Below are 23,230 nucleotides of genomic sequence, written 5' to 3' on the forward strand. Positions count from 1 at the left end.
CTCTAGCGTAAGAATACTCTTAAGTGTTCCATGAATCCTTTTATATTTACTTATATCCGAGCATACTGATTATCACGCCAGAGGGTGGTTATGGTAAGACCCCCATCTTCTTCTTGTAACGAGCTCATGGTGTTTTGTTTGTTGGTACTTCTATTCTTTCTAGCTGGATTATATTCAACCCTTGTGAGAGATACTCATCTTAGCCCAAGCGCTAGGTAATTAGACCGATGGGTGATTTAGTGTTTCTTCAATACGCCTGGAATTTTGCTCTTGCCTTTTTTTTTTTCTAAAAGGGTATCCACTACACTAGACAATAATTTTGATTTATGATATTTGTTTTTCAAGTTACATTATAAGGCTGGGGTGTACCCCTTTTTTCCTCACCCGTGAGGTAAGATGGATGATGGATGATGGGTCGTCCACATGAGCTTTGATGTATAAGAGGTCACGCGCATGACACATTTGGAACACCGCCCCTTCTTTTCGTTAATTATGTATTGTCGTGGTCATTAGCCTCACGTAACACGTGACCACAAAAAGAGGGGTTCACAGAGGCCCCTTAAATCAGATTTCGTGCCACCCATGTGAATCCGTTTGTCTCCTATGGTACAACAGCCGAAGCAGTATATACTATCGGGATTAACCTAGCACCCGAGCTATACATATACTAGTGTATACGAGATCGTTAACATAGGAAGCGAATTGGATCGAACTTTGGTTGTGGTTAGGGAAATCTGGTTGTGGCTGGTGATTCCCTTATGTCCTAAAAAGCTAGCATATTTTAACATATGTTAACGTGAAGATTAAATCTGTAACTTCTGATAATTACATATGCATATTGTAATTTGATCTTACCATACAGACTGTCTATTTAATTAACTAAGCATTATATAAAATGATAAGTTTAGTGTTTTGTTGTGCTATGAGGGCTTTAATGAAAGAGCATTGAATCAATTCGGAGATAAGTTGAACACACGATATTTATCTATAATATATATAAACGAAAGCTCAAAAATCCTACGTTTCACGATTTGGTCGCTAATCTTAACTGAATATGGAAATCAAAAAAATTTTAAAGTTTATATGTAAACTACGTTATATATATATATATATATACTAGTTTTTATCCCCCGTATTACGGGGGTTGTTTTATATTGTTTTTTTATAGTATTTATTTATTTTTTGAATTTATAGTTTTTTTATTGTATGAAAGTTAATAATATACTTATAGTTTGATGATAAATTGTTTCACAAATAAATGAGATGATATAACCCGGTTTAAATGCTATATGGTTTTGATGAGACCCAAGACCCGTTTATTTTTTTTATTATAAAATTGGTTTTTTTAATTATAAATAATATTTATGAAAGTTAATAATATACTTATGGTTTGATGAGACCCAAAACTCGTTTATTTTTTACTATCAAATTTGTTTTTAATTTAAATAATATATATATCTTTTTTAAAATAAATAAGATATTGATTTTTATTATATCCTATTTTATAGGAATTTTACATCAATAATTTGGTGAGAATAATTTTTAATTTAATGAGATGTTATAACCCGTTTAAGGAATATATAGGTTTGGTAAGACCCATACCCATGAATTCGGGTCAAATGCATGAGAAGCCTCCATTTAAAAATCAAGCAAATCTGGTGACTCCAAAAAAAGGGGGAGCGACCATATCGCGACACATAGGATTTTTAAGTCTTCGTTTATATATATTATAGATATATATATATATATATCTAAAGAAATTATTATATTAATTTTTAATATATCCCTATTTTATAGGAATTTTATGTCAAATATTTGTTAAGATTAGTTTTTAATTCCATGAGATGTTATAACCTGTTTAAAGAATATCTGGGTTTAGTAAGACTCATACCCATGAATTCGGGTCAAATGCATAAGAAGCCTCCATTTAAAAATCAAGCAAATCTGGTGACTCAAAAAAGGGGGAGCGACCACATCGCGACACGTAGGATTTTTATGTTTTCGTTTATATTATATATATATATATATATATATATATTAGAAACACGTAATATAAAATAACCCCGTAATACGAACGAAACCTTTAATATCCTACGTGTTGCGCTCTGGTCACTCCCCGCCACCTTTCAAGCCACCAGATTGCTTCATTTGTAAATGGAGTCTTTTTATGCGTTTGAACCGCTTTGACATGTATGGGGATTCTAATGAAACCCGGATAGCCCATGGGTCATAACAACTCATCTTTACATTTTCCTCTTTCCTTTGCCTGCGAGAACTTGCTCGCACCCACCTTATCGCTAGTGTGGATTGAAACAGGGAGAAGATTGAGCGAAGGTCATGGTGGATTGAAAGTTTTTCTCAATCTTCACAACTGCAAAACCTTACCTTTAATCAACAATTCCATGATGCGATTTCATCGCTTCAGCAACACATTAATTGTGCACTAATTTTGAATCCTTTTTTTTCAGACGTCTTTTTCTTATTATGCTAATTTTAAATCAAATTCAATGAGTAAGTTGTATCATTGCCCCTAATCTATATATATACCTAAAAATGATTGGCTTTTGTTCTATATTTAAGATCGGTCTTTGTTAACTATTAAATATTCATAGTTCTTTATTAATTAGGTTTTTTCATTAATTTTTGTAAGGTTTTATGATATATTATTATTATTGTATTCAATTTCAAAAGGTTATTTCCTTTAGTGTTCTGATTAGGGTTATTTTTTCGTTATGCCTTTGTTAGTTATTGAAGATCATTTGAGGTTTATGATCCCGATAACAAAATCATGACTGGATAAGTTGCGGGAACTTTACACCCTTTTAAATCATGTACATTTATTATTATTATTATTATTATTATTATTATTATTATTATTATTATTATTATTATTATTATTATTATTATTGTTATTATTATTTTGTATATGATTGGAGCGGTTTGTTATAATGGAACTCTAATTGATCTAGAAGAAAGTCATCGTTGCTATTAATCGATGTTAAAAGATCTGATTGCTACAAGTACTACGGTTTACCATTATTAATATTTGTTTCTATAGGTTTGACCACATCCAGATTCGTCTTGATTTTATGTTAGATGTTTTACTGATTAACCCCAAAACTGTGATCTACAAATTTATGTTTAATTTTAATCAGAGGCTTCAAGCTGAAGTGAATTAGGTTTTGTTTACTTTCAAAGTTAACGTATCAGATTATTGAATATGGTAGCTTTAATGTTTTGGGCTAAACACCTCAGTAGGGTATTCTGGTGGAGTTTGACTTTAATGATCAAACAGTTATTTTTAAATATTAATTTCATGCTGATTGGTTTTAATTTACTTAAGTACTTCAGTGGGGCATTCCAGTAAACTTTGGGTTTCATGGTCAAATAATTTCTTTTAAACAGTCTGGATATAACTTATTTTAAGGATTTGTAAATTGTTTTATCTCCTGATTTATTTGCATATCAGAATTCACTTTAATTTAAATGCTTATTTAATTTGCAAAGTTTTTTTTCACAACTGTTTGTTTGACATTTGGATATATATGGTTTTGTTTAATAATATATTTTTTATATAATGATATTTTTGGTGTTTGAAACTTCACTTTCAACTCAATATTACTACATGTTTTAGTTATTTGTAAATTTAGGTATCTAAATTGAACGAATGTGTTATCTGCAGTTTTGCACATAAATAAAGAAATAATATAGTTTCGCATATTACAAACGGAGAATTATTCTTGCAACTTGAGTTGTGTGCTATTTATTTGAAGTAACAATCTTATGAGAGTGTCTTGGTACTACACTCAAGGTCAGTTGTTTATACTCTATATGTAATATGTTTTTATGATGTGCTCTTGGGTACGTGTGTGCCTTTGTATGTTGGTAATATGTAGTTTAAAACCTTTTTTTACATTGATCTTTTAATAAATGTTGTGTCAAACATGTGTTTTATCTTCGGCGAAGTTCGTCAAAAATGAGCAAAGAATACATTTTTGTGAGACAAGACATGTCTTATGAGACGGGAATGAAGTCTCTATAATTAGGTAAAAAGAAAAGGTATGCAACTTTGGTTTACCTTTGATAATTATTTTTGTTACAACAATAGTATGATCACTACCATAATATGTTTATTAAAAACTAAAAAGAAAATAATCACTTGTAGGTAATACCAACTTTCTATTGCAAACGAATCTCAAATGTTGAAACATTTGACATGATTAAATAATTTCCCCTCAAGAACATTGTTGATGTTGTTTTGGGTAGCGAGTAGCAACTTACTAATATTTTATCATCAGATATCAAGCATATTGAAAACAAGGTCAATTCTGAAATAAATATCTTCATGCATCAATACAACAAGTTCAGAAAGTTAAAGTTTGAGGTTTTGGTTTCTTTCTCAGTTTATGAGGATCATAAATCATAAACGGTCCAGTGTTAACAAGAAGCGTATTTGATTGAGATTCGGTCATTATGGAGGTTATGGATTTTGTTTACATTTAGACCAAAATATTTAGCTTCGTCTTTCAGAAAATGGGAAACACTAGACCGTTGGCATAATAGAATCCTAGGTATTCCAAGGTACCTTATCATTACTTTGTTCATGTTCGTTCATGAAAAATAAGGACATGTCCGTGTGTATTCATGTTCGTTCATTTAAAATCTAAATGAACAGTTTGCAATGGAAATGAACAAGTCTAATACATCACAATTTATCCAGAAAACACATCTAAATTAGTGGCTTAAATTTACCTCATTAATTTTAATGAGCCCTTTTTATTTTCACACACATACACATAACACACACACACACACACACACATATATATAAAACTACTTAGATGTTTATAAAACATACACGAACGAAAATAAATCAACGTAAATAAACGAACATAAATGAACAAACAAAATGAATGTTCATGTTTGTTTGTTTTATAAATAAACGAAGATGAACTTCCAGGCGAACAGTTCGTTAATGTTCGGTTCTTTTATAGGCTTAAATTAACATGTAAGTTGATTGGAAATACATCTAGAAGTTATAATAAATAGCGTATATTTTTTGATTAGTAACTATAGATATATTTATAAAAACACTTTTAGAAAACTTTACACATTTACAAGCTCTAATTAACACTACTAGAAGAAAGAATAAAACATAATCCAAAAAGGGTCATATGGGTCACACGGGTTAAAAGTCGTATGAAATTTATTGCATTGTGTTTTTGTAATCATCCTAATGGGTTCACGCAGTCCGACCTAACCATGACAAAATTATATGAATTCCTTGACAGAAGATGAATGCTATTTTAGCTCCATTGTATCATCAAAATATAATTCTTCTGATAAAGAAGATACAATATGTATACACAATTTCTTTGTGATCATGCTTGTAATGGACTGTTTATAAATGAGTCATAAAATCAACTTCATGTTTGGCAGGAGGAGCCATTAAGGTTAAATCTTGTATTATCATTTGCTTCATTGAAGTACCATGTGAACTCTAGAAGTTAAGTGACAATATTCATATTAATAGTTTAACTCCTTTTTAAACTTGTTGGCTTGTCTTCAAAAGTCAAAATTCACCCAATAAAACATATATAAAATATTTTAATATTTTTAGGAAACTGGTGGTGGTGGTGGTCGTGGTGGTGGTGACTGCCATGGTGGTGGTGGCAGTGCAATGTGTCACATCAGCATGCCATGTATATGCCAAATAAGAATGTCACATCATGAAAACTAACGACGTTAGGATTTCGTTAATCAGAGTTTATTGGTAGAAAAAAATGACAAAAGGTAGGATTGTTGTTTTGGACAAAAATCTGCTAAGGATAATGTATCCAAATCCGTAAAAGTGAGGTCTAGTGCTATGCTAATAACAACGATTATACGAATGAAAATGGAGTGAACACAGCGATTTGTTGCAAGGAAAAACCCTTTGATCTTGTTCGGATCAATAGAAAAAAACCCGGGTGATGACAACTCGTCTATCACCAATTTATTAATAACAAAAAAGGGTTACAATGGTTTGGAGATTAAGATCGATGTTACAAAGTAAGCTAGTGTGTATAGAGTAATTGCTTATGCTCAAGTGTGTGTGAGTACAAGTGTTGATATCTAATCGATCATATCTCAATGTATATAAAGAAAATACATGTAACAAAAAGTCCTAACTATCCGCCACTATTCCACTACTCTTCCAACATTCATTTGACCACGTGCTGGTAGCTTCCAGTAGCGAGATTTAAGGTGGACCAAGTCATTTAGCCGTTACTTCTGTTGAATAATAACCTACACTCATGAAACAATTGTTAATAATATTAACCTCTGAGGATCCTTGATCTTCGACGTGGTTCCAGAACTCTTCGGGAGGATAACTGATCCAGACACATCTTCAAGGATAACATATCCTCAGCAGAGAAAATATCAGCCCTAACAATTGCCCTCAAAATGGCGGGTGATAGTGGAACACAGCTGTCATTTTGAATTTTGAACTTCTGCGAAAACTGGATATTGGGACGGTTTCGCCAGAGATAATTACCATTTGGCCCTCGAGTTAATGATAACCGTCTATATATGTCGTCCTAAATTTCTCTTATAATCACCCATTCAGGCGACGCATCAGGTATCCTTCTCTTTCTTTTCTTATTCTCTTTATTAATGTCTACTGTTTCGTCTTCTTCTTCCCCTTCGCATCATTCCGACCAAGCGTCCGACGGGTCTGGGTTATCCGAGATGCAACCACAAAACCTTATTGCCAACCCCTCTATCAAAATCTGTAAGTTAACAGACCCTGAGGTAGATGAACTTCGTCCACTGTTTCCACCGGGAACGGAGTTTCGTCAATATGACGCCGGAATCCGATGCGACGTCTATTCTCGGATCTGGGTTTGTATGTCGGCTTGCCCGTTCTTGATCGACTATCGTTATCTTTTTCCTTCTTTTACCCAGAGCTTCTTCGACTCCACGGGCATATCCTACATCCAGGCTATGCCTATGGTGTGGCGAGTCCTCAGTACTATCGAAAGGATCATCGAGGAGCAAAAAATCGACTTTGGTCTTCCGGAGCTATCACACTTGTAAACCCTTACTACCCACGGTCCTGCCCGATTCATCTTAAAATCCAAGCCTCGACAACCCCACCCGATCTTAAAAGTCACTTTAAACGATTCCTTGTGGAGGAATCAGTTTTTCTTTGTAAAACGTGACTCAATACCAGGAGGGGTTGATCTTCCTTCAAAGTGGGTCAAAAAGGGTAGGATCCTGGATCCTTAAGAAATAGCAGGATCCTTGATACTTTAACTTTAATTCTGATTCTTCCTTTTTGTTTGCAGTTGACAACTTTGCTTCTTTGGGTAAGTTACCTGGTACAGAAGACAGAAAAAAACGGTTCCTAGCACTGGATACCGAGGTTAGAACCTTTGAAGCTCGTTTTGTTGAAGCTTTCTGTGAAATCTCCTTGGGTTCCAGCATGTCAAGTAAGTTTATTATAATAATTTTAAGGTAAATAAAATTAGAGAGAATACTTATCTATTAACTTTCCTTTTGTAGGCGCCAAGAAATCTCAGAAATCAGCTAGCAAGTTCTCCCTAGAAGACATTGATTGTATGGTCACCTCCCCGGTAATCAAGAAAGAAGCTTCAAAGGAAGCAACTAGTTCCGAGCCCAAAACCGCAACGACCAGAGCTAAGTCCGCTGCTTTTAAAAGAAAGAGGTCATCCGATCCCGAAACCCATTATGACACAGTCCTCTCGGTTAGTATCCTGTATCCTGATACTTCGTATTTTAGGATCTGATATCCTTCTAATATTGATTACCTTGTCGTATACAGGCTATGAGTGCTTTCAAAGAGCACTATGAAAGGATCATCATCCAGATGAGTGAGAAGCTGGCAGGACTAGGGAAAGCCGTGGTTGCCAAGGACAAAGCCATGATCCAACTCTCCAAGGACAAAAAACAGTTGGAGGATCAGCTATCCTTAGCGAAAGCCCAACACCAAAAGGCAGTGAAGCAGGCTACGGATGAGGCCAAGATGTGGGCCACTAGGTCGGTATTCCAAGCACGGATCAAGATGGCGAAGGAGGCCGGTGATCCCGCTTTTGATAAGACGACCTGGGACGTGAAAAAGTGGAAGACTGCCCTTGATGCTCTTGGTGGCGAAGATGATAAGGAGATGGCTAAGGAAAATGAGGCGGGGACTAGTGGTGTCAAGGAGGTGGCTGAAGCTGGTGATGGAGAAGGTGCTGCAGAGGGTGAAGATGCAGCTTAGGTGGGCGATGAAGGATACAGAAGACAAGGCCCGAGCCCACTTTTTTTATTTTATGTTGGTGTTTTTAAGGATAACTTGGTCTGTAATAAACAATAGTAAGTAGGTTTAAGGATCACTGATCCTCAAGACAATTTACAGGGGTACCGAAGGTGGACGGATCCTATGTTTGTGGGGATGAAACCTTTGGTGCCTCTGATGTTTATTTTCCTTCACTTAAGAACAATTAGTAACACCTGTTTAACCCGGGTGGATGGTCCATCTTTTTGTATGGTGAAATCCGGGTTAAAGATTTTGGTAAGTCTAGGTGACTTATGCTTAATAATATGAAACTCTTAACTATCTGCTTGTTATTTACTTTAAAAGTTTGTTGGATATAATCTTAGCTTTATTCAAAGTTTTGAAAGAGAATTTTGAGTAAAAGATTTTAGTATAAAAGATCCTTATGAAAAATTTTTAGGATAGAATATTCTTAAAAAACAAACTCTAGGATAAAGTATCCTTAAAACTTGGCAAAAGCCATTATAATAGAATACCCTTAAAGGAATAGCCCTTTAAATTAAAACATTTAAAATTATTGCAACTAAGACAATATAAATTCATTAACAGAGACCATACCATAAGGTCTAGGTAGACCTAAGTTACCATAAGTATTGAATCTTCAATGATCCTAGAAGAAATAACCTTAGGATATTGAATCCATAGAACTTTGTCTTCATGATGAACTTAGAAAATCTTTTGCAAACAACTTATAACATTAACTAGGATCAAACCCATTAAGCTGGGGACAAGCCCAAATAATAAACTGAGGACAAGCCCGTGCAACTGGGGACAAGCCCGTGAAACTAGGGACAAGCCCATGAAACTGGGACAAGCCCAAAACTGGGGACAATCCCAAATACGAATGTTAACTGGGGACTCGCCCAAACCGGGATTTAGCCCAAACGTAAGATAATGTGTAAACGTTATAAACCGGTGGTATGGTACGTCTACCATAAATCATAGGATCCTCCATATAGCCGAAAACAACGAAATTGTTAGCAACTAAGCGTGTACTGGTCCCGCTGTCCCAGACTATACGTTGGATAACGTGCGCTCCAGGCGAGAGTGTAGAAACTCTATTTATAAGAAAGGTGAAAACCTTTAAACCTTAGAGAATATAACCATCGGGGATCATATCCAATCGTGGGCTGGGCCAAGGGAAATAGTATAGTACCTTGAATGTAAAGGAGAGGTGGCCAACCTCTTGGTTATTACACATATTATTAATATCCTGCATCGATACTTAGAACTTGGAAGAAACAAATCGTTAAGAATATATTATCCATAATTGAAATTTAAGAAACCGAAAAGGATAAAGGATAGGATAGATTTTACCAATTTTGAGGATCCTTAATCCTTTAAGGATAATATATTCTCACAGGATATTAGATCCTGATCAGAAAAAGTACTTCTTGAGGTGGATAGCATTCCATGCTCTTGGTAATCTATTGCCTTCCATTGTGAGCAAATGATATGCCCCATTTCCTGCTTCCGACTCGATCTGATAAGGACCTTCCCATTTGGGTACTAACTTCCCATCAGCCGGATTGGTAGTATTTTGGAAGGCTTTCCTTAAAACTAAATCTCCTTCTTGAAATCTTCTGATCCTTATATTCTTGTTGTATGCCCCAGCTACCCTTTGTTGATAAGCTGCCATTCTAATCTTGGCTAGGTCTCCGAGTTCTTCTACAGTATCCAAGTCTTCAAGAAGGATTTCTTCATTGGCTTCAGGATCACGGATGCTCGTTCTTGCTGTAGGAACTACCATCTCTGTAGGGATTACTGCTTCCGATCCAAATACCAACGAAAAGGGTGTTTGGCCTGTTGCATTCTTGGGTGTTGTCTGGTCGGCCCAAAGAACATATGGTAGTTCCTCGGCCCACTTTCCCTTCTTGGATCCTAGCTTCTTCTTTAAATTGTTGATGATGATTTTGTTTCTAGACTTCGCTTGACCATTAGCTTGAGGATGTACTGGAGTTGAGGTAATCATCTTGATGCCCCAGCTGTCACAAAAGTAAGTGGTTCTTTTCCCGATAAACTGGGAACCATTGTCACAAATAATTTCCGAGGGAATACAAAATCTAGTAATAATATTTCTTTTAATGATAGATATCACCTCTTTTTCGCGTACTTGCACAAAAGCTTCTGCTTCTATCCATTTTGAAAAGTAATCAGTCATTGCAAGCATGAATACTTTTCCTCCAGGTGCCTTAGGTAGTTTGCCTACAATATCCATACCCCATTTCATGAAAGGCCATGAAGAGGATATAGGATACATAGGTTCTGCTAGCTGGTGAAGGATGTTTGCATGTCTTTGACAAGCATCACATTTCTTTGAATATTCCACTGCATCTCTCTTCATTGTTGGCCAGAAGTATCATGTTCTTAGAATCCTAGAAAACAAAGCTCTACCTCCGGTGTGATTACCACAATCACCTTCGTGAAAATCTTTGAGCACCTCTTGGATTTCAGGATCCTCGATGCACCTCAAGTATGGACCTGCAAGAGATTTCCTGTATAGCATATCATCTAATAAAATGTATTGTGATACCTTGAGTTTGAAGGATTTGGGATTCTCAGTAGTTGGAATCTCTCCGGTTTGAATGTACTTCTTGAGTGGGAGGATCCATGATTCTTGATCATTCGAGGATAATGGATCCCAAAGTACAATCTCCTTGTCATTTGTTATTTCTCCAACTTTTTGTTCTCCTATTGCTGGCGAGAGAACATGAATGATTGGAATCTTCGTGTCTTCTGGAATTTTCAGAGATGAGGCTAAATTTGTTAGAGCATCTGCCCCCGCATTTTCTTCCCTTGGTACCTGTATAATACTAAACAATTCGAAGGATTTTGCTAGTTCCTTCACAACATCTAGATATTTGATTAGTTTTTCTCCTTTAATAGCATATGAGCCATTAAAGTGGTTGGCAATTATTAATGAATCTATATATACTTGAAGATACCTGATCCTCATGCACTTAGCTAATTGCAAACCTGCGATCAAAGCCTCATACTCTGCCTCATTGTTTGTTGCTTGGAACTCACAGGCTATAGACTGGGGTAATATGTCCCCCTGTGGCGATTTCAGTAGGATCCCTAATCCTGTTCCTATTACATTGGAAGCTCCATCAGTGAAGAGTATCCAAGGATCCTTGGTCTCTTCTAGTTGTTGGACCTCCAAGTCAGCTTCTTTTTGCAAGTCGATACCGAAATCAGCCACAAAGTATGCGAGTGCTTGAGACTTGATGGATGTTCTTGGCTCGTACTGAACATCATATGCACTCAGTTTCATAGCCCACTTGGCCATTTTACCTGACAACTCTGGCTTTCTAAGGACATTCTTAACAGGATAATTAGTTCTCAAGATAATAGTATGAGTCTCAAAGTAATGTCTCAATTTAGTAGAAGCCATAATAAGTGCAAGAATTAATTTTTCTAAATGAGGATACATGGCTTCCGCATCTAGAAAACTTTTACTTACATAATAAAAGGGATGTTGTTTACCTTCATGATCCTTCACAAGGACGGCACTTACAGCATTTCCTAAAACAGCTAGGTACAGATTTAAGGATTCTCCATCCACAGGCTTCATTAGAGCTGGAGCTGAGGATAAGTAATCCTTCAAAGCTTTGAGCGCTGCCTCATGCTTTTCCGTCCACTCAAACTTCTTATTCTTCCTAAGAATGTCTTAAAAATCTTTGCATTTCTTGGAGGATCTTGAGATGAACCTGTTGAGAGCGGCTATTCTTCCCGTGAGCCTTTGGACATCCTTAGCATTTTTAGGAGACTTTAAGTTTATGATGGCTTCAATATGTTCAGGGCTTACTTCAATTCCTCTTTTAGTCACCATATATTCCAGAAACTTTCCAGCCTTAACACCAAAGTGGCATTTTGACGGATTTAATTTCATGTTATATTGGTCAAGGATATTGAATGCTTCTTCAAGGTCTCTAAGATGATTCTCAGCTTTCTTTGACTTTACCACCATGTCATCTATGTATACTTCCATAGTCTTGCCCAACTGATCCTTGAACATCATGTTGACTAGTCTTTGGTATGTTGCCCCTGCATTTCTTAGTCCAAACGGCATAGCAATATAACAGTATATGTCGGTAGGAGTCATAAAGGTTGTATCCTCTTGATTCGATGGTTCCATCTGAATTTGTTGAAATCCAGAGGCAGCATCCATAAAGGTAAGCATTTCATGTCCTGCCATTGCATCCACCATGGAGTCTATATATGGTAATGGGAAAGGATCCTTGGGGCATGCCTTGTTTAAATCTGTAAAATTGACATACACCCTCCACTTTCCATTCTTTTTTGAAATAACAACCACATTAGCCAGCCATCGAGGATATTGAACCTCTCTGATCATACCGGCCTTAAGAAGTTTTTCAACTTCTTCTTGTATCATCTTGTTCCTCTCAGGAGCGAATTTTCTTCGCTACTGATGGACGGGTTTAATAGATAAATCGAGGCCTAATTTATGAGTTATTACCTCTTTTGAAATACCTGTCATGTCTGAATGTTTGAAGGCAAAGGTATATTTTCTTCGCCCTAAAAAGGATACCAAATCCTCCTCGATCTTGTTGGGGATACTGGATCCTAGGAACACCTTTACCTCTGGATCCTCGGGGTCCAATGATACTTCTTTAAGGTCTTTCTCCCGAGCTTCCAGCACGTCCCTAGGATGTTGCTGTGGTTGCTATGCTATAGTTTGTTTGGCTGTTGGCTTCATTGATGAAGAGTAATAATTCTTGGTCTCCGCCTGATCACCAACTATCTTCACAACTCCCCAAGGAGTAGGTAGTTTGATGCGTTGGTGATATGTTGAGGCAACCACCTTCATTCCATGCAGCCAGGGCCTACCTAAGATAACATTGCAATAAGAAAGGTTATCAATAACACAAAATTTTTATATGAATTTAACCCTTCAATATAAATTGGGAGGTTGATGTCCCCCAATGTCTTCTTGGTTTCTCCACTTAAACCGACTAGTACTGATGTTCTAGGGATGATCTCTGAATCCGGTATGTTCATCTTCTTAAGGACATCATGTTGGATGATGTTGACCGAGCTCCCACCGTCAACTAGTATCCTGCGTACATAATGGTTAGCGATGAATAAAGTAATAATCAAACCGTCATGGTGAGGATCCTGGATGTTTAGTTTGTCCTCCTCATCGAATAAGATCCTTTTGTCTGTCGTCAAAGTGGTGGATACTATTGGTCGGTCCCCGCCATCCAATTTAATTTCTTTGGCGAGCCTCTTAGCTGCAGAGAAAGAAGTCCCACATATGTTTGAACCCCCAGAGATGAAGTTGACCATTCGCACATCCAGTTCATCCTGATGAGGATCCTGGATACTCGAATCGAAGAAGATTCTCTTATCAGTTATTCGAGTAGTGGGGATGAGCGGTCTTCTTTCATCGTCCAACTTGAATTCTTCTTTGGGCTTTTCTTCTACAGCACAAGAAGCTTGAAATACGTCGTAATCTCTGAAGACGAAGTTGATCACATGAGCATCTGGTGGTGTTGGTGTCGCTTTTTGAGGAAGATCTTCAGGATCCTGGATCTTGGATTTCTTCCTTCCCAAGAGCTCTTTAAAGTGGCCCTTGCTCAGGAGGTATCCAATTTCCCTCCTTAAGCCAATGCACTCGTCTTTCATGTGGCCAAAATCTTCGTGGAAGGCACACCACTTAGACTTGTCTTTGAAGGTGGTCGTCTTCTCGTTCTTTCGGGGCCACCTTGCTTTCTCCCCTAGATCCTTCATGGCACAAATCAAGCCATGGGTATCTACGGAGAAACAATACTCGGAGATGCAGGGATAGTCTTCATCACCATCTCCTTCTTCGACTGCTCGCACGTTTTGATTGTTGAACATGTTGTACGGCTTTGAGTTGTTGTTCCTATACGAGGATCCTTTTGTCATCTTCCAGCCGTATAAATATTAGTCCTCTGTTCCTTACTTCATACATAGACCTGCAAGGAGTCATCACAAGATCATCATAAAAGGAGGAGCCCCTCTAAAGTCCCATCTTGAAGGCTTCAACAACTGTAGCCATGTCAAGATTAGGGATTTCCAGAGCTTCCCTGCCAAACCTTGTAATAAAATCCCTAAAGGATTCTTCACTTGGTTGGATAACTCGGTATAAATCACTAGTTAACTTTTCAAATTTTCTGCTACAGGAAAATTGACTGTTGAACAAGTTAACTGTTTTGGATAAAAATCTGCGAAGGATAATGTATCCAAATTCTTTTAGTGAGGATTAGTGCTATGGTGATGAAAACAAGTTTGTATCGATTGCAAACACAAACACACGGATTTGTTACAGGGAAAAGCCCTTGATCTGGTTTGGATCGCCGGCACAAAAACCCCGGGTGATGACAAATTGTCTATCACCACTTTATTAATCAAAAAGGGTGTTACATGGTTTGGAGAATATGATCAGTATTACAACGATAGATAAGTGAACTTTTGCTGTGATAGAGAGAATGCTCTGGTGTGTGTGAATACAATGTGTTTCCCTAACTGATCATAATCTCAATTTAAATAGGAAAAGAATAACAAATATCCCTAATTTTAGCCTAGAATCAAGCCTTTCCATAATTAGAGCCGTTTCCTTCATTATCCACGCGTTTTCTTAACTTGATAGCGAGATTTTAGGTTAGACCTGGTCATTAGCCGTTATACCTGCCAAAAATATCAAGATAACAAAGGAAATTCGTTAATAAATAATAAGTACTGAGGATCATTGATCCTAACAGGATCTGCAACATATTCTAAGGATAATTGATCCATATTATATGCCAGGATAACATATCCACGGTGTCAAATTTCCATGCACTAACAGTTGCCCCCAAAATGGCGGTTGTGATAAGATCACAGCTGTCATTTTGCCTTTGAAATCAAACTTCCTGCAAAACAGATGAGATTTGACAAGCTGGATATAATAATGAAGTTTCCTTGGGAACTTCCCTTCCGGCTGTATATCCAACACCATTAAGTTACCATAAGTGTTGATCATTCTGTGATCATTGAACTTAGGATACCTGATGCAAATAACTTATAATATTAACTGGGATTAAACCCAACAAACTGGGGACAAGCCCAAATAACTGGGGACAAGCCCAAATAAACTGGGGACAAGCCCGTGCAACTGGGGACAAGCTCGTGTAACTAGGGACAAGCCCGTGAAACTGGGGACAAGCCCAAACTGGTGTTAAACTGGGGACAAGCCCAAACTGGTGTTAAACTGGGGAAAAGCCCAAAAACTGGGGACAAGCCCAAACTGGGGACTGGCCCAAAGATACGGATGTAAATTGGGGACTCGCCCAAACCGGGATTTAGCCCAAACGTGAGATAACGTGAAAACGTTATAAACCGGTGGTATGGTACGTCTACCATAAATCGTAGGATCCTACATATAGCTGAAACAACGAAATTGTCAGCCACTAAACGTGTACTAGTCCCTTTGCCCCAGACTATACATTGGATAGCGTGCGCTCCAGGCGAGAGTGTAGAAACTCTAATTTATAAGAAAGGTGAAAACCTTAAGAGATATGACCTTCGGGGGTCATATCCAATCGTGGGCTAGGCCAAGGGAAATAGTAAAGTACCTTAAATGTAAAGAAGAGGTGGCCAACCTCTTAGACATTGAACCTCTTATTGAAATCTGCATTGTTATTTAAAACTTGGAAAAAGACAAACGTTAAAAACATATTATCCTTAAATTAATAAGAATCTGAAATGAATAAGTGATCGGATAGATATTACCAATTTCAGGATCCTTGATCCTTCTGAGGATACTTGATCTTTATTAGAAAAAGTATTTCTTGAGATGAATAGCATTCCATGCTCTAGGTAACCTGTCGCCTTCCATAGTCAGCAGGTGATATGCCCCCTTTCCGGCTTCAGATTCGATCAAGTAGGGGCCTTCCCATTTAGGTGCTAGCTTTCCATCCGCTAGATTGGTTGTATTTTGGAAAGCTTTCCTCAAAACTAGATCTCCTTCTTGAAATCTTCGAATCCTGATATTCTTGTTGTATACCACAGCTACCCTTTGCTGATATGCTGCCATTCTGATCTTAGCTAGGTCTCTGAGCTCATTAACAGTATCCAGATCTTGGAGAAGGATTTCGTTGTTGGCTTGAGGATCACGGATGCTTGTTCTGGCAGTAGGAACCACCATCTCCATAGGGATTACAGCTTCTGAGCCAAACACCAATGAGAAGGGTGTTTGACCTGTTGCATTCTTTGGTGTTGTTCTATCAGCCCAATGAACATATGGTAGCTCTTCGGCCCACTTGCCTTTCTTGGATCCTAGTTTCTTTTTCAGGTTGTTGATAATAATCTTGTTACTTGATTCTGTTTGACCATTAGCTTGAGGATGAATTGGTGTGGAGGTAATCATCTTAATGCCCCAACTGTCACAAAAGTTAGTGGTTCTTTTCCCAATAAACTGGGGACCATTGTCACAATAATTTCTGAAGGGATACCAAATCTAGTAATAATGTTTCTTTTAATGAAGGATATCACCTCTTTTTCGCGGACTTGAACAAAAGCTTCTGCTTCTATCCACTTTGAAAAGTAATCAATCATTGCAAGCATGAATACTTTTCCTCCTGGCGCTTTAGGTAGCTTACCTACGATATCCCCCACTTCGTTAAAGGCCATGATGAGGATATATGATGCATAGGCTCTGCTGGTTGATGCAGAATATTGCCATGTCGTTGACATGAGTCACACTTTTTTGAGTACTCCATGGTGTCTCTCTTCATGGTAGGCCAGAAGTATCCTATTCTCATAATCCTTGAGAATAGGGCTCTACCTCCAGTATGATTACCGCAATCTCCTTCATGAAAGTCTTTGAGCACCTCTTGAATTTCAGGATCTTCGATACATCTCAAGTATGGACCTGCAACAGATTTCCTATACATAATATTGTTTAATAAAATGTATTGTGATACCTTAAGTTTGAATGACTTAGGTTTCTCTGTGGCTGGAATCTCTCCATTTTGAATGAACTTCTTGATCGGGAGGATCCAAGATCCTTGATTATTTGAGGATAATGGATCCCAAGGCACAATCTCTTTTTCAGTTGTTATCTCCCCAACATATTGTTCTCCTATTGCTGGTGAGAGTATATGGATGATTGGGATCTTCGTATCTTCTGGAATCTTTAATGATGAAGCTAAATTTGCTAAAGCATCTGCCCCAGCATTCTCTTCTCTTGGTACCTGTATAATACTAAAAGAATCGAAGAACTTTGACAGTTCCTTCACAACATCTAGATATATGATTAGTTTTTCACCTTTAACAGCATATGAGCCATTAAAGTGATTAGTCATCAATAACGAATCTACATATACTTGAAGATACATGATCCTCATATGTTTAGCTAATTGCAAACCTGCGATCAGAGCTTCGTATTCTGCTTCATTATTGGTGGCTTGGAATGCACACACAATGGACTTGGGTATTATGTCCCCCTGTGGCGATTTCAGTAGGATACCCAATCCTGTTCCTCTTACGTTGGATGCTCCATCAGTAAAGAGGATCCAAGGATCCTTGGTTTCTTCCAGTTGTTGAACCTCCAAATCAGCTTCCTCTTGTATGCCACTACTGAAATCAGCCACAAAGTCTGCGAGTGCTTGCGACTTGATGGCTGTTCTAGGCTCAAACTGAATATTTGCAGTCAGCTTCACAGCCTACTTGGTCATCCTTCCATCTGGTGTTGAGGATAAGTAATCCTTAAGAGCCTTCAGAGATAAAATTGATGACCCTAGCATTAGGTGGTGGTGGAGCTGCTTTCTGTGGAATTTCTTCGGGATCCTGGATTCTTGCTTTCTTGTCAGGTGACTCCTGTTTTGTTGGAGTTCGTAATCGTTCTTGGATTCTTTTATCATCCTCCAATCTTATAAACCTGAGTGCCCTGTTCCTTACTTCATCTAATGTCCTGCATGGGGTCATAACAATATCATCATAAAATAGAGAGTCCTTTTGAAGTCCCATCTTGAATGCTTCAACAGCCGTAGCCATATCAAGACTAGGGATCTCTAGGGCCTCCCTGCCAAACCTTGTAACAAAATCCCTAAGGGATTCAAATCACTAGTTAACTTCTCAAATTTCCTACTACAGGAAAATTGGTTGTTGAACAAGTTAACTAAATGTGAAAAATAAGTAACGGAAAAGGGAGGAAGACTTAGCAGCCATTTTAATGCAGATCCTGTTAGTGTGGATCTGAAACCCTTGCATAGACAAGCCTTCTTGAGTCTTTCAAGAATTGGATTGATCTCCATCCTCTCCTTATATTGAGCCACGTGCTCTTCGGGATCAATTGTCCCATCATACACCTTCATGTTGGGGGTCTGAAATTGTTTTGGGACTTCAGCATCACAAATAGGTGGAGCAAATCTGGACAACTTGAGGCTTCCTTCTGGTATTTCAGGGATTGGACAGACCACTCCTGGCACGTTGGATATCATATCCTTTAGCTTCTGAAGTTCCTTAGCCATAGCTTGGTTGATGTCTGTATCCTGCATAGAGCCAAGGTTAGTGTCTAAGGATATATGATATACATGTTACCTCTCGGTTGATTGAACGTTGGTATCCCAGAAGTGTAGCCAAGATAAGAAACATCTGCTATGGTAGCTGGTCCACCAGAGGCAATGGCTTTCATGGGGATGATCTCTCCTTCATGAACCTCCAAAGACCTCTGATGTTGAAGTCCTGAGGATCCTTGATTCTGGAAGAAGGATCCTTGAAGTTGGGAGTTGAAGGATCCTTGGTGATAAATCCCAGAGGATCCTGGCTGAAGGAACGGGGATCCTTGAGTTTTCTGACCCATGGACCCCTGTTGAAGGATAGATGATCCTTGCTGGAAAATCGAGGATCCCTGAGCGTGCTGACCAATAGATCCTGGTTGAAGGATAGATGATCCTTGCTGGAAGATGGAGGATCCTTGAGTCTGTTGAGCCACAGATCCTGGAGTAGTGAAATCCAGAATCCTTGGCATTAAAGGAGTCTGATCCTCCAGTGGCCTCTTATTCTTCTTGAGATCTTCAATTTCACGTAGGATCTTCTGGTTGGTTTTGTTTTGCTGCTCCATGTATGCCTTAACCTGTGAAAACATAGCAGAAACATCATTGTTAGAGTTAACCACCGAAGTGGCAGTAGTGTTCTTTGAGCTCTGGAAGACTGGAATTTGTGTCTTGTTTCCAGCAGCAGTAGCCCTCGGTACTCCCGTGATTGGAGGAGGCATCGGCGGCAAAGTTCTTGATGAGAGAGGAACCGCAGGTGGCATGGTTGATGAAACAAAGGTTGATTGAGAGGCCATTGATGGTGATATGGGTATGAAAGGTTGAATGTTGATAGGGTATTTTCTGGATTATAGCACCAATTGCCCCACGGTGGGCGCCAAATTGTTTTGGATAAAAATCTGCGAAGGATAATGTATCCAAATTCGTTTAGTGAGGATTAGTGCTATGGTGATGAAAACAAGTATGTATCGATTGCAAACACAAACACACGGATTTGTTACGGGGAAAAGCCCTTGATCTGGTTCGGATAGCCGGCACAAAAACCCCGGGTGATGACAAATCGTCTATCACCACTTTATTAATCAAAAAGGGTGTTACAAGGTTTGGAGAATATGATCAGTATTACAACGATAGCTAAGTGAACGAGCTGTGATAGAGAGAATGCTCTGGTGTGTGTGAATACAATGTGTTTCCCTAACTGATCATAATCTCAATTTAAATAGGAAAAGAATAACAAATATCCCTAATTTTAGCCTAGAATCAAGCCTTTCCATAATTAGAGCCGTTTCCTTCATTATCCACGCGTTTTCTTAACTTGATAGCGAGATTATAGGTTAGACCTGGTCATTAGCCGTTATACCTGCCATAAATATCAAGATAACAAAGGAAAGTCGTTAATAAATAATAAGTACTGAGGATCATTGATCCTGACAGGATCTGCAACATATTCTAAGGATAATTGATCCATATTATATGCCAGGATAACATATCCACAGTGTCAAATTTTCGTGCACTAACATTAACTAAATGTGAAAAAGAAGTAATTGAAAAGGGAGGAAGACTTAGCAGCCATTTTAATGTTGATCCTGTCAGTGTGGATCCAAAGCCTTTGCACAAGCAAGCTTCCTTAAGTCTCTCAGGAATGGGATTGATCTCCATCCTTTCTCTGTATTGTGCCACATGTTCTTCAAGATCAGTGGTTCCATCGTAATTCTTCATGTTGGGGGTTTGGAATCGCTTCGGGATTTCAGCATCACAGATAGGCGTAGCAAATCTGGATAACTTGTGGCTTCCCTTAGGTATCTCGGGGATTGGTCGTATCACCCCGGGAACACTGGATATCATATCCTTGAGCTTCTGTAGCTCCTTGGCCATAGCTTGGTTGATACCTACATCCTTCATGGAACCACGGTTAGCATCTAAGGATAAAGGATCATACAAATTACCTCTTTGCTGGGCGAAGGTTGGCATCTCGGATGAGTATGTGGGATAAGAAGAGTCAGTGATAGGAGTTGGACCACCCGACGTGATAGTCTGCATGGGAATGAAATCTCCTTCATGGACTTCGGAGGATCGTTGATGTTGGACTCCTGAGGATCCTTGATTCTGAAAGAAAGATCCTTGAGGTTGGGAATTATAGGATCCTTGAAGATATAACCCAGAGGATCCTGGGTGAAGGATGGGTGATCCTTGTTGGAAATGTGAGGATCCTTGAGTTTGTTGACCCAGGGACCCTTGTTGAAGGATAGATGATCCTGGCTGAACCAACGAGAATCCTTGAGTCTGTTGACCCATGGACCTCTGTTGAAGGATAGATGATCCTGACTGAAACAGTGAGGATCCTTGAGCCTGTGGACCCATTGACCCCTGTTGAAGGATAGATGATCCCTGCAAGAACTGAGCCATGGATCCTGGACTGGTGAAATCCAGCATCCTGGGCATCAGAGGAGTGTGATCCTCCGTTGGCCTCTTAGTCTTCTTGAGATCTTCTATCTCACGAAGGATCCTCTGGTTGGTCTTGTTCTGCTGCTCCATATATGCTTTAACCTGCGAAAACATAGATGAAACATCATTGTTAGTATTAACCACCGGCATAGCAGCAGCGGTTTTTGAGCTCTAGAAGACTGGTAGTTGCGTCTTGCTTCCAGCAGCAGCAGGCCGTTGTGCTCCCGTGATTGACGGAGGCATCAGTGGCAGAGTCCTTGATGAGAGAGGAACCGATGTTGGCATGGTTGATGAAGAAGAGGTTGATTGAGAGGCCATTGATAGTGATATTGGTATGAAAAAATCGAAAATTGATGGGAATGATATGGATTATAGCACCAATTGCTCCACTGTGGGCGCCAAATTGTTTTGGACAAAAATCTGCTAAGGATAATGTATCTAAATCCGTAAAAGTGAGGTCTAGTGTTATGCTAATAACAACGATTATACGAATGAAAATGGAGTGAACACAGCGATTTGTTGCGAGGAAAAACCCTTTGATCTTGTTCAGATCAAAAGAAAAAAAACCCCGGGTGATGACAACTCGTCTATCACCAATTTATTAATAACAAAAAAGGGTTACAATGGTTTGGAGATTATGATCGATGTTACAAAGTAAGCTAGTGTGTATAGAGTAATTGCTTCTGCTCTAGTGTGTGTGAGTACAAGTGTTGATATCTAATCGATCATATCTCAATGTATATAAAAAAAATACATGTAACAAAAAGTCCTAACTATCCGCCACTATTCCACTACTCTTCCAACGTTCATTTGACCACGTGCTGGTAGCTTCCAGTAGCGAGATTTAAGGTGGACCAAGTCATTTAGCTGTTACTTCTGTTGAATAATAACCTACACACATGAAACAATTGTTAATAATATTAACCTCTGAGGATCCTTGATCTTCGACGTGGTTCCGGAACTCTTCGGGAGGATAACTGATCCAAGCACATCTTCAAGGATAACATATCCTCTCTCTTGGTTTCCCAACCTGTTGCTTCTAAAGACTGCCCTCTCTCGGTTGGATGTTGGTCCAGCCTACTACGAGGATCCCGTATCCAGCAACCCAACCTATACAAAGGGCATCCATTAAAGCCCCTTTACTAGATTGGAGCTATGAAGCTTACCTTCTTTTTATTGACTAGTAGGGGTCCCGTGGTTCCTATGCCGCCGCCTTTCTCGGTCCTTTTCTTTTAGTGCTTTGACCCGAAGCGATAGCTTCTTGCTAGTTTAGTGGATAAGGTGGCTGCGCTCCAGCTCACTCAAGAATGGGACGGCAGTGGTCCGCCGGCAAGCTCGTTCTGATCTTGGACGCAGTACATTGGAATCCTGAAGCACCACCACGAACGCTACCGCGCGTCCGCCTGCGGTGCGGTAAGGCACCACCCTGTTGTGCCAGCAGCCAACTCCGGCGTGTCAGCTTAGTTATCCTCATCAAGCCACTTACTTGATGTCGAGCTTCCCAACTGGTAGATGGTTCCTTTTCCCCCCAGATCAATGAAGAAGGGAGAACTTGATTCTTCCGAAGAACCAGAAGCGTAGCTCTATGCCGGGGCGAGGGGACGGGAAAAGAAACGGCTCCGAAGAAAGAAATTGGGGTTCCCAATGCTTCTCCACGCTCAACGAGATACGCCAACCTCGGGATGCTTTACTCCTAACCCCACAAGGTTCCGAGACGGATTCTTTTCTAATGGCATTGCCCGCCTCCTAAAAGTTCACTTGGCATAGTAGCGTTCGAAGCAATACGTTGCATTTCTAGGACTTTTTGCTTGCTTTGTTTGTGGCAAGGGAATTCATCTTCATTAGCATGGTAAAATGTAAGGGCAGGAGACAACCTGATAACAGAGCGGCTTCCACCTGTTGATAGGATGAACTTCACACCTAGACTGGAAGGGAGAGT

Source organism: Bidens hawaiensis, unplaced genomic scaffold, assembly GCF_021521415.1.
Source record: "Bidens hawaiensis isolate Kalapana, Puna unplaced genomic scaffold, B.hawaiensis_p1.1 tig00008141_1, whole genome shotgun sequence".
Classification (NCBI taxonomy): Eukaryota; Viridiplantae; Streptophyta; class Magnoliopsida; order Asterales; family Asteraceae; genus Bidens; species Bidens hawaiensis.